The 16,295-nt window shown below is 51.8% G+C and overlaps 1 protein-coding gene across 2 annotated transcripts in view; it reads right to left on the reverse strand.

The window, feature by feature from the left end:
- NDRG1 (N-myc downstream regulated 1) overlaps positions 1-9,264 on the reverse strand; it is a 60,309-nt gene extending 51,045 nt beyond the window's left edge. For both annotated transcript variants that reach the window (XM_031935920.1, XM_023223621.2), the window contains exon 1: positions 9,094-9,264. The gene's annotated coding sequence lies outside the window, so the exon portion shown is untranslated. The remainder of the gene's footprint in view (positions 1-9,093) is intronic.
- Positions 9,265-16,295: the final 7,031 nt, after the last annotated feature.

Genomic DNA, 16,295 nt, shown 5'->3' on the forward strand with positions numbered 1-16,295 from the left:
TTGCAAACTTTCCTTCTCACACTCATTCTCACACTCACACACTTATACTCACACATACATACTTTCTCACACACTCATTCTCACACACTCACACATTCTCACACACTGAGACACTCTCACTTTCATGGGCTCTCACATTCAGACATTTGAATGTCACAGACAGAGTACTCACACGCACTCACACGCACACACGCACACCCCACCACCTTCATTCACAGGGAGGCGGCTGGGCCCAAGCAGCTGCCGCTGTCCTGAGCTCACCCCGCTGGCCGCAGCACAGGGCCTGGCGCGGAGCCAGATCCGATGTTCACAGTCTTCCTTCACTCTGCTCTCCCCAAAACACTTGTTCTGGGATTCAAAGTCACCACCGGAGAATCATGGAAGGACCCAGTTCTAGCAGATGACGCTGACTTCTGGTGTCTGTGATCTCCTTCTACCAGCAGGAAATGGCAGGTGATACGTGACCTGGTTTGGGGGCTCAGGCTGGTGCCTCCACTCCTGCTCCCTCCCGCCGGGCACCTGAGGCCCTCATGGCTTAGCAGGTGTGGCAGGAGGAGCCTGTCCCTGGGCTTGAGGTCCTTGCTGGACCTCCAGTCCCTACCCCTTCCCTCTGCCTCGTGCAAAGTCCTAATCACAGAGCACTGGGGCCCACTAGAAAGCATCCAAGTGGTCCTCTAGCAGGCGGGGTGGCAGGGCAGGGCCACATGCAGCACAGCGGGGGACTCAGGGCTGACTCTTAGCCCACCTGCCCTGCCTTTGGAGTGGCCTGGGACTGACAAACCATGTCTCCATCTCCAAGGCCATCTTTGCTCCCTAAGCAGCACAGAGGAAACCCCTCCAGCCGGTCTCCTTCAGCTAAAACCCGGCTTAGTGCCAAAAACAGGGCTCCAAGTCACAGCACCAGCTGCCAGCCTGACTTGTATCTCCACTTCTTCCTTTCCCATCCACCTGCCTGGGAGGAATTCCGAGAAGGCCAGAGAAGTGAAAGGTAGCCAGGAGCTGGGGGAAGGCTTGCAGGTCAGATGCTGGTGTTACCATTTATTAGCTCTGTGATCCTGCGTAATTTATCGAATCTCTTCTTAAAAATGTATTCTTCTTTTTGTTTTTTAGAGAGACAGGGTCTTGCTATGTTGCCCAGACTGGTCTCGAACTCCTGGGTTCAAGTGATCCTCCTACTTTGGCCTCCTGAGTAGCTGAGATTACAGGCATATGCCACCATGCCTGGCTATCTAACCTCTTTGCCTCAGTTTGCTTGTCTGTCCGTGGGTACGCTAACTCCTGCTCCCAAGGATCAGCAGTGCGGCTTAAATTCAAGAATGGCGGGGAGAACCTGGCAAACAGCTGCTTAATTCATCAGCATACTTCCCTTTCAGGGTTGCCTTGGAGATGCCAGGACATCTGTGAGGACGCGGCCTGGGTTTCAGTCCTAGAGTCCCAGTGAGGAGAGGGACACGTGGAAAATGTTCAGCAAATTGCCACCAAGGTTTCTGATTATCAGGCCCAGTGCACCACCACTAGGTCCCTCCTCTCCACCTGCACTGTCTGTCAATGAGGAACGAGGGCCCAGGAGGGGCTACACAAATACCTTTCCAGTCCAGCAGACCCAGGAGAGTCAGTGGAGAGCTGGATCACAGGTTCCAGGCAACGTCAAGGCTAGGATCTGCCTGAGGAACAAAAGAACATGACCTGTGACCCTGGGGCCTGGGGGGGCAGTGGGCACAGGCGTCTTGGGTAATCTGAAGCCACTTGAGAACTGTTCAATAGCCCCTGGGGGACTGAGGGGACACACAGAGCCTGTGATTCCCAAAAACCTGAGTGGGGCAGCAGGAATGCTGGCCTAGGAATCAGGGCATGGGGACCCTGCCACCTTCCTATTCCATGACTCTGAGCAAGTCACTTCCTCTCTGGGCCTTGCTTTCTCCATCTGTAAAGTAGGCACAGTGTATGTCTATGGAGATCACGCTGTCCACAACAAACTTATAGGCAAACGGAAACCCAGGCAGGAAGGTGCTTCACAAAGACAAAAGGGCCACAGGGTCTCACTAAGGCCCTGCTGGGCTCAGCTCCGGCCAGATTAGCCCTGCACCTTGGACCAAGGCCCCCACTTCTGCCAGCCTCAGACTCCTGTCTGTTAAGACTAGAGCCTTGCTCCAGCTCTGCCACCCATCTGCACACCCTCTTGAGCCAACTCTCCTGGGCCCCCAGAACTCCCACAGGGTGGGGCAGAAGGGGTATCCAGCAGAGAAACATGCATGATCTGTTCTAGAAGTTCCAGGTTCCACCCACCACGAAGAGCAGCCACAGGAAGGCAACAATATAACCCTACACAGACACACCACAGAAACAGCACCAGGAACAGTATCTGCAGCACTAATTAGGTTCTAAACCCTGTACTTCCTTTAAGCCTCACAGAAACCCTAGGAGGGATGTGCCAGCATGTCACCATTTAACAGATGAGGAAACCGAGGCACCAAGAGGTTAAGATCTGTGCCCCAAGCCAGCAAGCATCAAGCTGGTACAGGTTAAAGCAACCTTAAAGGGAACGCTGAAATGACCTCAACATTGTCCTAAATATATCCATAGTCCTTATCACCACCCATGGCCCAGATGCACGTTGTAAGGTGGGCTGCATGTGACCGTGAGGCTTTCAGCGTGTGGAGGTCAGCTGGGACAGTCACATGCCTCTCCTCCACTCTGCAGCCGCCACTGAGCCACCATGAATAGGTTTGAGCTTTTGGTAAAACCAGCGTCTTGAACTTTTCTCCCTTCACCACACCCAGAAGGTTCTGTTTTCTGCTCCCCCATAGCACCTTCCTAAGATGGCCAACTCCATGCTTTGGAAAAGCGTTCACTCAGCACACTGTTTCACTTGCTCCTCAAGACGGTTCCCCCAGGAGAGGTTGCGTATTATATCCAGTTCCCAGACGGGTAACCGGAGGCTCAAAAACAAACACAAACGCCCACTTGACTTCCAAAGGCCACATGTCTAGATTTCTCCCTGCTGAGGGAAAGGTGAAAAACTCACTGGTTTGCTGTGGGTGCAGGTGTGGCGCTCGCTCCCCTTGGGGGAGGGCAGACAACAGTCCCCTGGAGGCCTTCAGTGAAGCAGATAAAGGGAGGACAGGCGGGAATTGTTGACAAGTGTAGCATCGATTGTCACCAACAGCAACTGGCCCAGATTCCACCCTCCACAGCATGCCTGGTTTCAAGGCCACGTGAAAGCCAGTGTTCTCTCCAGCACATTGGGCTCTCACAGAACAGATTTTAAAAGCAGGGAAAAAAATCAATGTGTGCTATGACTGACTGCTATAGCAGCCTCCCCAGAAAATTGCCGAGAACAGCACCATTTCTGCCTGAACCTCAAGGAAAACCACCTTAGACGGACCCTGGATAGCCCTGCCTTACTGTGAATACATTCCTTTGTCATTTCTCTGTCAAAACAGATTTTGAAGTCAAGCTACAAAGCAGTTCATGGGCTCTCTTGGTGTTTTCTGGACCTTTTGAAACTCAAGGCCCTGGGGAGGGTGAGGAAGTTGGCAGTCTTCAAGCACTGTCTTTCTTATCTAACCAACTCAGCAAACAACATGGGTGGATTCACCGGGCCTTCAAGAAAGTTCCCTAGTTTAGACGTTAGGGAAACGTATCAGAGCAATGAAAACCAAGGAAACAGTGCAAATGTCACATAGAGAACAAAACCACACTAGGAACTCCTCGAGGGCCCCTGTGCTTTGCAGTGGACCCTGAAACCCAGGAGGCATCAGTGATGTCTGATATTCAAGGAATAAATAAGGGATCACTAAGAAGGTGAACCCCACTGCCTCCCTCTCAAACAAGCCAAAGCTGCATTCACTCCCTGGGTGTGGGTCCAGAGGGGCTGGAGCCGACACTGAACTTCTGTGTGTTCAGCTTGAGCACAGCACCAGGGAGATCAGCGAGAGTGTCCCAAACACAACAGCAGGAAGAGGGAGGTGTCAGGAATCTCGTCAGGGCCCACCTCTTTTCTGCAATACAACCGAGATCTTCCTGGAGATTCTCAGTGGAGTTTTGGCAGTTCGAGTAATTTGTTTGGCAGAGGGAAGATGACCGTCTGAGGGGATGAGGTGAATAACTGGAAGTCCAAAGGAGGACACTGGTCTCCTTAGAGGATTATTCTGTGAAATCTGCGAGACAGGCATGAGCTGCGCTGGATGGTCTGAGATAATTTGTGGACATCACACAAACGGAGCCAGTGTTAGCAGAGGACGAGGAAATGGATCCCTCATACAGAACCCTTTGTCCCGAGACGGGATGCTCGCCACGCTAACAGGATCCTTCTCCCGAATGGTCTTGCAGTTTCCACCCTCCGGAATGGTCCTCCGATCTTGTCTACGCAAGGTGGTCCAAGTTACTTCCTTAATCAAAGGAGGTGTCCTTGCCACCACCACTAACACAATACCTACTAAGGACAGGCTCTCAGGTTTCATGGGGAACATGAGCAGGTCCCAGGAAGGACCCAATCCAGCCTCCCCTCCAGTAGGGGACAGCCAAGGAGGCTTTCTGGAGAAAGGAGGAGAGTCCCACAATTTAAAAGGAGGAGGGTGAGGTGGTAAGCATTCCCAGCTGAGAGAGGCCACAGACCCACCTCTAAAATAGCCCTCTCACATCCACATTTGAAGAGGGTTACTCAGAACCTTCTTAGGTTCCATGGGGGTGGGGCTGAGGGTGAAGACAGGAGAACAGGATGGAGACTTGGGCAGACCCCACCCACCTCTCTTTAAACAGAACTCTATCCATAGTTAAAATGTATAGCTGCCGAGAGGCCCCCATAGATTTAAAGAAAGGAAAGATTAAACTGCTGGGGAGGGCACTCAAGGCCCCCAGACTGTTAAGGAGCCTCACTTTCTACCATCTCAGTTCAGGAACACCTGCTGAACTCAAAAGGTCAGAGATGGAGCCCAGGCAGGCAGCGGGTAGGCAGGTCTGTAAACAATGTTAGGTAGGAAAGTCAAAGATCTGGGTCAAAAAGAGACCTGTTATGGCCCCGATTGTGTAATCCATTCCCATTCTGTAGTGCTGGGGCTGACACCCCACCCGAGGGGGCCCAGGTTTCTTTTCACACGGCCCCCACCCCGAGAACTCGGCTCCACGCCTGTGGGGCCTCAGTGTCCCCAGCCCCTCTGCGCACCTGCCTGGGCCAAGTTCTCAGCCAAGACCGCTATCTAGCCTGCCTCTGTCTCCAAGTTGAAAGATAAAAAGCCAAGTGGACACGCAGGCCTTCCACCACACAGCCATCGAGAGACGCAGGAACAGCAGCCTGGGGGTGGATCCAGGAAACCAAACTCATTCTCAAAACGTGGGCCCAGAGGGTGTGGTCAGCCTCCAAGGGCAATGTCGGAGTGTGGAAAAGGCTCAGGAGGCTCACCTTGGCCAGAACCCCACTCACTGGACTCTGGACACAGGAGTCACCAGCCTGAGCCTCAATTTTCTGACCTGAGAAGTGGAAAGAATGTCTTCTACCTCAGTTAGATGATGTGATGCATTGAACCTCCAAGGCACTGTAGCAAAGAAGAGCCATTTACTGAGCACTAATTCCCAGGCACTGCAGACACAGGGTGTGGCCTGAAGGTACAGTGGCATGCATGGCCACACCTTCGTCTCTTCTCTCCCCTGTCGTTCCAGAGCAGAAGTACTCAACTCTGGCTGCCTGCAGGATACCTCACTCCCGACCCAGCCAAGGGAGCTTTGAAACAACAGGGTATCCCCTGATGGAGACAGAATCGCAGGAGACTGGGCATGGAAATGTGCATTTCAGAAGAGGTTCTCATGACACTATTATGCAACCTACATAAGCTTAGCAAAAAGCAAAACCTAGGTCAAGCATTTGCAGGCACTTTCACAGCCTTGGGTAGGTTTAGGACAAAGGGCCCCAGACTCTGCTTGCCAAGAAGATGCCTTGAGAATGTCTTCTGTGGGTGTTCCTGACAACAAACACCTACACACTGTTTTCCACATGCTGGGTGCTGTTCTCAGTTTACACAGATTAATAGTTACACATCCTGATGACACCATGTCTGTTACTCTCATTTTACAGAAAAGTAAACTGAGGCATGGAGCTCCTGATTGCCCTTTCATTCGATCCCGATTTCTTCAGGCGCCCCAACATGTTGCCATGGAAAAAAAACAAAGGCTCTGAAGTCCAACTGCCCGGTTCAAAGTCTGGCTCTCCCACCTGAGCCATATGGCTACAGGCAAATCCTGAAACTCTCCTGGCCTCGGTTGCCTCATCCACTCAATGGAGCAATACGGTCCAGGCAGCGTTCTTGTGAGGATGAAGGCCGATGAAGGGAGACAGTGGCTGTTCTGGAGGGAGAGAGATGCCGTGTCCCTCCCTGGCCTTCCTTCCAGGCTGAGTCAAACCTGAACTCTGCTTGAGTCTTAGATGCTGAGTCATCATGCTTTCTCTCAGGACAGCGCCTTTGAGTCACGTCTGGAATGGGAGTCTCTGGGGTTGGGTCCCAAGGAAGAACTGCAGCTTTGGGCCATCAGAAAAACACAATGCCATCTTTCTTTCAGGGCCATGTGAAGGCAAGTTCAGGCCAGCGGGTTTCAATGTACCCTGGGGGGGGAGCCCTCAGCTCAGTAAAATCTGTCTTCTGTCATGGGGGGGGCAGCCCCCATTCAGTCAAAGGCCAACTCAGGGGGCTGCAGCCTCTAAGCCCCTGCTCTTCAGGCTGGCTTTGCTAATCTCTCAAAAATACCTGATTTACACTTTAAAAAAAATCATCCCACTCTGCCCCCTTTGGCCTCAAAGGTTTCCTCGCCAGAAACTCAGTGAAGATGCAATTTCCTTTTGCCCCTCCATAGCAGGCAGGCAAAATCCTGTCAGGAACCCTTTCCACTGCCTTCAGTCCCACCCAGGAGCCTCCCACAAAGCTGAGCTCCAGCTCAGCTCGGCCTGGGCACATCCCTCCCCATCCCTGTGCCTCATTTTCCATCTGTAAAATGGGAAGAAGTTGGACTAGGTCCTGTGTGAGTTTTTTTATTCCATTCCAAATGATCAAACCTTGTTGCTCCAAAACCACTTCTTCAGAAGAAGAGACTCAAACAGACACTCCAGGGTCCCTCAAAAGCCAAACCCAACACTCTACCCATGCACAGTCTATTACCTTGCCCGAAACTCAACCTGCTGGTTCACAGAGAATGGGGCAGAAGACCCAGGGCCATCCACCTCATCCCATGTGCATATTTCAACTCCTCCCACCTGCCAAGTACTGGCCCAGGGGCCAGGTTACAGGGCAAGGCAGGCAAATCCTTCTCCTTGCCCAGATACAGCTTACATTCTCGTGGGAGACGCGGTCCCGCAAAGCTACGAAGTCACAGGTCAGGGGAACACCGCGTTTTCCATCCACACCGAAACCTTCTCTCTCCCTACACCTTCCTCCATCCCCCACTTTGTGCCACCCCAGTCTGGGGCTGGCTCTGCTGCCACACACACCACACAGAACCGGTCTGTGTCTCCAGCTGTGTGTCTTCCCCACCAAAAAGCAGCCCTTCCAAGACAGGCGCTGGGGTTTGCCCCCTCTGCACCTTGCTTATTTCAATCACATTTGTGAAACTCAATAAGGACGCCAGAATTTCTAAACAGGAAGAGTCTACACTGAAAAATTCACCTTGTAACTGCATTTCTGCAGCAAGAACAGGGGGGTTTGTATTTAGATATGTTCATTTGATGCAGCTTAGGAGAAGGTCCCGTGCAGCTGATGGCTATTATAAGGATGTCTACCGCCCTCCTGCCTGGCCACTGGCTGACCTCTGAATCTTAGATATTTCCCAGTAGCTTAAAGAAACCAAGCAAACTAAAGTGTCCCCAGCGTCCGTGAGGAAGGGTTGTTCTTGGGTGGGCATAAGATAACCAAGGGCCCTGCCTCCCCCACCCGCTGCCAGGCATCTCCCACTTCCAAGCCACAAAGGCGTGCTGTTCAGGACCCCCAGGGACAGCAGGGACAACAGGCGGGGAGGTATGGGGGAGGGGTGGGAGTAAGGAACCGACCCACTAAATTCCAGCTCCAGCTACTAATTTGACAGAGGCGTGACAGCGTGTTTCCCCCAGAACCAGCCGCATGCCCCACGCCCAGCCCGAATCTCCTCCCGAGGCAGAATCAGAGACCGCGGCAGATCCCCTAGGAACGTCGGAGTAATTCCAGCTGTTCTCCCCCCTGGAGAGCAGGAGCGGCCAGCACCGGAGACAGGGGAGGGGAGGAAAGCGGGGAGGGTGGGCGGAGGCGAAAATGACGCCACTCCTAGCTCCAGCCAGCTCAAGGGCCGCCAAATGTCCGCGAGACCCCTCTCGCCCAGGCCACTTCTCCCACGCCGCCGCTGCTCCAACCGCGGGTTCCTCCGGGGGCGCACCCTGCCCAGCGGCGCTCGCAGACACTTGCTCCCGCTCGCGTGTTGCATTGTGACACACCCTGGACCCTCCCCCAACACACGTTTACACTCACACTCACACGCACACCGCCCTGTGTGTGCTACGGGACTGAAGCGCCACCAGCCTCTCGGATCCACGCCCGTTCCCGACCCAGTCTGCGAGCCAGACACACCCACGCCCCCTTCTCCAGCCTCCTCGCCAGCGCCGCTCACCTCTACCATCCCCATCTACACACTCGCGCTCAATCTCTCCGTTCCCAAACACACACACCCACACCCACACACACACTCCCCTAGTCCCTTCTGCACCCACGTCCAGCGCGCACCCCTGCCAGCGGCGCCAGCTGGGATTCGCAGAGGAGGCCAGGAAACGCTATCCTGGCGTTTTCGGGCCGTCTCATCACCCCCTTCCGGACCTCCAAAACCCCATATCCACAGCTAGCGGGGAGATGAATTGGAATCTTTTTTTCCTCCCTTTCCGTAACTGAACACCCCCAACTTCAGCGGTGTCTGCACCCAAAGCCCCCTAGCGCCCGCGCGCAGGGGTGGCCACGCACTTGCAGCTCCGGGGCGCTTACTCCCGGGCTCCGAGGGGCTACAAAGGGCGGTCCCGGCGCTCCAGCGGCACCGCACGGGCGGCCCCTTTCTGCTCCGCGTCGCGCCCGGGAGAAGAAGGCGCGGGCTTACCTAACGCGAGGGAGAAAAGAAAGGACGGTGCTGAGGCTGGCGGCGCAGCGCCCCGCGGAAGCCGAGGGCGGAGGCTGAGCTTGCGAGATCGAGCGCGAGCGGTGAGCCAGACGAGGTTTGTTTACGTCCCGGCGGAGGGCGACTTTATAGGCACCGCGGCCCCGCCCCCGCGCCTCGCCCCTCCCAGACCCTCGCGGTCCCCGCACGCAGCCGGGACACACCCCTTCCCCGCTCCCTCCTCCCGGGCGCGTAGGGCTGGGCTGAGGCAGCGCACGGCGGGCGCCCACTGGAGCCGCCGCCTGTTGCGCAAGCCTTCGTAGGGGCGCGGCCGGGAGGGGCATCGGGGCCTGGGTTGTGGGTCGGCTCTGCAGTCCCCTCCGAGTCTGGGTCCTCGGCCTGTGCAGCGGGCTCGTATGCCCTGCCCGGAGGAGCCGTTTGTGTGCTTGTGCGTGTTCATGTGCGCGCTCGTGCGTGTGCATGTGGACTTCCTTGTGTCTCCGTGTGGGCGGAGGCCCCCCAGCTCTGCCTCAGAGTTTCTTCTAAGAGTCTAGTAGCGCCGCGCCGTGAGCGACTCCCTTCACTTCCTCCGGGTCTCACCCGCTCGGCTCCCCAGCCGGATTCAGCTGCTTGCCCAGCAGCCGCCTTCGCTTTCGCCGGATAGGTTCCCTCCGATTCTCACCCTTCCTTGTCGCGAAAGCTCTCGCTTAAATCCTCGCTCCGGTTTAATCCCGTCCATCTTGCCCACCGCCGCCCAGCACCCAGCGCCTCCCCTTCCCCTCATCTTCCCAGTTCTAAGCACACTCACTTTGCCCACTGGGCTCCTCTCTCCTGCCCCACAAACCCAGATGGGAGGGTTCTCACCCTTTCCTATTCTGATTTCCTGAACTTTAATGACACACCCTTTCCAACCTTAGCACTGTCCTGCTCTGCTGCTCTATTTGTAACTGTTGCCTGCATGTTCTCGTCTGGCCAAAGAAACCAGCAATTCTGAACCCCTACTGCACATGAGAAGCCCCAGAGGAGCCGCCAACATTAATAAATAAATAGATAGATAATAAAAAGAGAGATGGACTCCAGAAAGGTTTAATCAGAATCTCAGGGGGTGCAAACCAACTGGGCATTTGGGGTTTTCACAAAGCTACCCAGGCGGCTCCTGACGTGCAGCCAGGTTGAGAAGCAATGCATGGAGGAACATGATTTTATGAATAAAGGAAGCCTGACTCACAGCTGGCACCGTCATTGTCCTCAGGCTACCTGCTCAGCGTTGAATTTGCCACTGAGCCCAGGACCAGACCCAGGGCAAGCTCAGGTGACCCTCCCTGCCCCTCCACAGACACATACGCGCATGCGCACACACACTTCCTGCTGAATTGTAAACCTCTTTTCTATGCCAACCCATGCTGTCCCTAAGGCAGGGGCCATGGCTTTCCTCTCTGCATCCCACATGCCTCCCTAGGCCCTTAAACTGATTTATTATGTCATTCCACAAGTAACAGAATTTAGCTGCTCTTATGAGCTGGGTCCTGTGCTTCGCCACTGGGAAAGGACTGAAAAGGCAAAGACATTTTCTACAGGTGCATAGCATAGTACAGCCCCAAGATGCAGTTTCTCCATCCATATAGCGTGGTTGAGCTGAACTCATTCATTCCCTAACTATATTAAGGACCTACTATGCCCAGGCACCATTCTAGACCCTGGGGACATGATCATGAACAGCAACAACAACAACAACAACAACATGTGCATCTCTGGGAGCCATCACGTTGTCTAAAGACCCTCCCAGATCAAGCAGTCCGTGTGCCTGTTTTCTTTTAGCCAGCTTACACATACCCATGCTCTCCCGTAGGCTCCCTCATTGTGGCGATTTATTGAGTGAACACCTTTGGCTTTTTATCTGCTAAAGGTACCAGAGTGTCAAATTCAAAAGTGCGGAGTGTCAAGATAAGGAATGTCAAGTTCAAAAGCGCAGGGAAGGCGGCCCACTTCTTCAGCAACAAATGGAACTCCTAGTGCATGGAATTAGAAGGGCATTTTGCCAGGGGAGGCCCTTGCCTGTCCGTTAGAAGAGGTCCTCGGGACAGAACGCTAAGAGCAGCCCAGACTTGCAGCTTGAAACCCCGAGGAGGATGCCTGGTGGGAGGCTGGGCTTGTGTGGGAAGCCTAACCTTCTGGAAGACCATTAGCATTGAACAAGTCAGAGGACAGAGGAAGGAGAGTGGAGTGAAGAGAAAAGAGCTGAGAGGGGAGGCAAGAATTTGAACAGTGGATCACAATTTTCCAAGTGATGGTATTCTAAAATCAGAGTCCACATCACCTTGAAGAAGGCCTGAGGAAGACACCATTTGGATTCCACACTCCCCTCCCTCAGCCCAACACAGCCAATTTTCCTTCCCCATTGAAACGGATGTTTTCTTCCACTGAGCACCAGATGAAGTAGTTTTCTCGTGTTTAGTTAAGTGTCACTCCGCAGGAGAAAGACTGTCTTTAGTACAGGCCTGGATGCACATAAAGCATAGAGGATGCCCACCCTATGCAGGGGCTCCTTTCTGGGACCTGGGAGCTGCATGCACCTCCACATCCCCCACCCCAGCCAGCTGAGGAGGCAGGAGCTCACAGAGCTGAATGTGGGTGCAAATGCACTGACTGTTTACATTATTCCTCTTTCTCGCTGGTCAGCAGTAGAATCAGATTTGCTTAGTAAATGCACATGCGCTGCCAATCCGTCACAGGATGAGATCGGATTTTCTGGACTAATGTCCACTGGAAATTTCTACTTAACAACACCTTAGATTTTATACTAGAATATTCTAACTAAATGTTCCAAATATGACCATAGGAATCACCTATTCCCAACTGTCTTTCTTAAAACTCGTGGGTACTCGGGGTTGGGTGAGACCAAGATACAGCGGGGATTCATGGGGAAGAGCCCAGTGGTCTATGGCCCCAACTCCAACTTCACCACTTATGAGCTGTAGTACCTGGGGCAAATTACTCCACCTCTCTGTGCATGGAGGAAACAAGTGAGAGAAACCGTCAGGCCTTTCAATCACAATTTATGGGTCTACTGCTGCAGACCGTCATCTTTTCTGTCTGTCAAAATGAAAAAGTGTCCCTAAAAAGTGAGTATCTTCCCAGCTCCAGTCCTGGGCTCCCTCGGAACCCCCTCTCTCCTCCAGCATCTATCTCTCCCTTTCTTTTGGATCAAACTAATCAACAAGTAATGATTCACTACAATCAATGATCCACCCTAAACCAATCCCCTCTTAATCCCAAATCCCCACCTCCTGTACTGCAGCCCAATTCCTCTCACCCCTTCCTCCCTAAACTTTCCAAAACAGGCATTTGTACCTAAAGGCTTATCTCATCTCCTCTTCCTTTTGCTTTGTAGTGTTTGTCAAGTTTTTCTTGAACCTGGTCAAATAAGTCTTCAAAACTTGTTAGGAAAAACAACAGCCTTTGTCCCCCGACTTTCCCATATCTCTATCCCCAGAAGTCACCACTGTCTGCTCTTGGAGAATTATTTCTATCTTATCTTTGCGACTTGCAGACTCTATGCTCTTGGGCAAGTTATTTCATTTCCTGCCTCTGCCTCCTTGTATATAAGATACACATAACAATATAGGGTCACTGTGATAAATAGATGTGTTAATATATGTAAAGTGCCTATAACAGTCCCTGGCACATAGAAAGCTCTCATTAAAGTGTTCACCATCATCCTCACTGTCATCATCACCATCATCATCATCATCATCATCATCATCTCATCCCATCCCTCCTGGCATCTTGCACACCTGATCATAGAGAAGTTCAGTAAATGTTGGTTGAAGAACTGAGCAAATGCAGATATTTCTCTTTGAACTCACCCCATCTTATTTGGTGTTACTGCTTGGACTCTGTTAGGAGGGAAAAGGGGATTCTACCTGCTTCGTGATCCCAAGTGGAGGGACTGCCATCTGGGATTTTTACTTAAGTAAAAGTAAATTATCCCAGTTCTCTGCAAGCATGCCTGGCCTATAATATCAAGTTGTGAGCAATGAAAATTTTTTTTTAAAAAATCTGTGAAAGGAATACAATTCCAAATGAGGGTGAAGGGTAGGCTATGTTCAGGATATCTAATAAATCCTTTACTTTGAACATAAATGAAGAGTTGTGCAATGTTTGGCCCTTAGAAAATCAGTTTCTCCTCATTCTTGGCTTGGATGAGTTTCCTAGGACGGTCATAACAAATCACCATAAACTGGGTGGCTTAAAACAGCAGCCATGTATTCTCCCATCGTTCTGTAGGCTAGAAGTAAAAACTCCAGATGTGGACAGGGACCTGCTCCCCCTGAAGTCTTAGGGAAGAATCCTTCCTCGCCCCTTCCTGGCTCCTGGTGGTGCCTGGCAATCCCTGCTGCTCCTTGGCTTATACATGCATCACTTCAATCACGGTCTCCGTCAGCACATTCCTTCCTCTCTCGTCTCTCTGTGACCTCTCATCTTAACCTACCTAATTATAGTCTGCAAACATCCCGTTTCCAAATACGGTAATTTTTGTTTGTTTGTTTGTTTAGAGATGGAATCTTGCTATGTTACCCAGGCTGGCCTCTAACTCCTGGGCTCAGGAGATCAATCTTCTAATCTCAGCCTCCCAAGTAGCTGATACTACAGACATGCACCACTACACCAGGCTCTTTTGAAGTTTTGCATAAACGTGAATTTTCGGAGAGAAACTGTTCAACCCCATACATGGCTAACATGGATTTAGCAAGTATTTGTAGCATATTTGCTGAGAGATGTACTTAAGGGGCTACTCAGAGCAGCCCTGACAACAGTGCACTCGTAGGATCCCGCAGCAGCCCCCTTTTATTCTCTGTTCCTCCCATGCCCTTGATCACATGGCCAGTTCCATTGTCGTCTTGATCAATCGAAATCATAGGTCCTGCCTCATTAGGCCTTTCACTGATCCTGCCTGTTGCCTGCCAAGTTCACCATGCCAGCCCTGGTGTGGCCATAGGGATATTCCTCGGCGAGCCCAGGCTTGTGTCTGCCTCCCCACATTCTCTTCCAGCCAGAGTCACTCACTGCTTTTCCTGAAAATACTCATCTTCACCTACATCTCTGACCTTTGGACTAAGCTGCTTTCTCCTCCTAGAGAGTCTTCCCACCCCCTTCACCTATGGTGACTTCACTCATTTACTCTTCCTGGAAACACAGCAGGGTTGATCACCACCCATTTCCTTTCCCCTTCCTCCTGCCGCTCCCTCCTTGAAGTCAGGCATGTCAGGGTGACTTGCACCGTCAATGGATGGTGAGTGGAAGTGATGTGTGTCACTGCTGGGTGGGAACTTTTGCAAGCACTGTGTGACTCAGCTGCTCTTCTGACTCCTGCCACTATAACCAGCCAAACACCAAATGGTGGAGGCTCCATTCCCTGGGGCTTGGAGGAAGGAAACACGACAAAGAGCCTGCAACTGACCTAAAATGGACATGTAACATGGCAATTGCTAAGGCAGGAATGTATGTGTCCCCACCGCCCCATAGATTTACATGTTGAAAGCCAACCCTCAATGTGATGGTGTTAGGAGGTGGGGCCTCTAGAAGGATATCAGGTCATGAGGGTGAAGCCCTCCTGGATGGAACCAGTGCTCTTATCAAAGAGACCCCAGAGAGATGCTTTTACCCTTCTGCCTTGTGAGATTATAATCAAAACATGACTGTCTATGAGCAACAGGTCCTCACCAGGCAGCGGGGCCTTGATTTGGGACTTCCCAACCTTCAGAACTATGAGAAATAAATTTCTGCTATTTTTTTGTTTGTTTGTTTTTGTTTTTGTTTTGTTTTGTTTTTGAGACGGAGTCTTGCTCTTTTGCCCGGGCTGGAGTGCAGTGGCCGGATCTCAACTCACTGCAAGCTCCGCCTCCCGGGTTTTACGCCATTCTCCTGCCTCAGCCTCCCGAGTAGCTGGGACTACAGGCGCCCGCCACCTCGCCCGGCTAGTTTTTTGTATTTTTAGTAGAGACGGGGTTTCACCGTGTTAGCCAGGATGGTCTCGATCTCCTGACCTCGTGATCCGCCCATCTTGGCCTCCCAAAGTACTGGGATTACAGGCTTGAGCCACCGTGCCCGGCCCAATTTCTGCTGTTTATAAGCTACTCTGTTTATAATATTTTGTAATAGTAGACAGGAAAGAAAGAAAACCTGTTTCCATGTGCTGCTAAGATTCTGAGGGAGGTTGTTACTGCAGCCTAACATAGCCTATCCTAACTGATTCACCATCCTCCAGGGCCCATGCAAACTGCCAGCTCCCCGAGCAAACCTCTCATTCTCCTGCAACGAAATTCTTTTTTTTTTAATTCAGTACAAATTTGTTGCGAATTCATGTCCCACTAGGCACTGTGTGCGATACTGAGAAAAAACAGATAAGCAACAAAAAAAGCATATTCCCTACCCTCATGAGAGCCACATCAGACCAAAACAAATGGCATAATTATATAATTGCAATTGTTGCAAGTGAAGACTATGTAACCCAAGAATCTCACCTACTCTGGAAAGTCAGGAAAAGCCGGCATGAATGAGCATGACCTTAACACCTTCAGATCTCCTGAGTATTTTGTATTTTTATTTTTATTAGTTAGAATTCTTTAATGTAGCTGGGTGTGGTGGCTCACATCTGTAATTCCAGCACTTTGGGAGGCCGAGGCAGGCAGGTCACTTGAGGTCAGGAGTTCGAGACCAGCCTGGCCAACATGGCAAAACCCCATCTCTACAAAAAGTACAAAATTGGCTGGGCGTGGTGACACATGCCTGTAATCCCAGCTACTCGGGAGGCTGAGGCAGGAGAACTGCTTGAACCCAGGAGGCGGAGGTTGCGGTTAGCCAAGATTGCACCACTGCACTCCAGCCTGGGTGACAGAGTGAGAGTCCATCTCAAAAAAAAAAAAAAAAAAAAAAGAAAAGAAAAAAAGACCTCATTAATGTATACCTGGCATCAATATAATTTTGAATGTCTTCAGCAATAAAGGGGGGCAGGGAGTAGTTATGGGCTCATGCAGCAGTAAGGTCCAGAGGAGAAGCGGGTTCAGCATGGAGGATCCAGGGCTGATATCACCAGGACTCTGTCTCTAGATCTCAGCATCACCCAGGTTAGTCTCATTTGGTTTTGGCTTTGTCCTCTGACAGGTTCTTTCTAGATTAAATCACAAGGCTGTTAGATCATATTA

This window comes from Piliocolobus tephrosceles, chromosome 7 (assembly GCF_002776525.5).
Source record: "Piliocolobus tephrosceles isolate RC106 chromosome 7, ASM277652v3, whole genome shotgun sequence".
NCBI lineage: Eukaryota > Metazoa > Chordata > Mammalia > Primates > Cercopithecidae > Piliocolobus > Piliocolobus tephrosceles.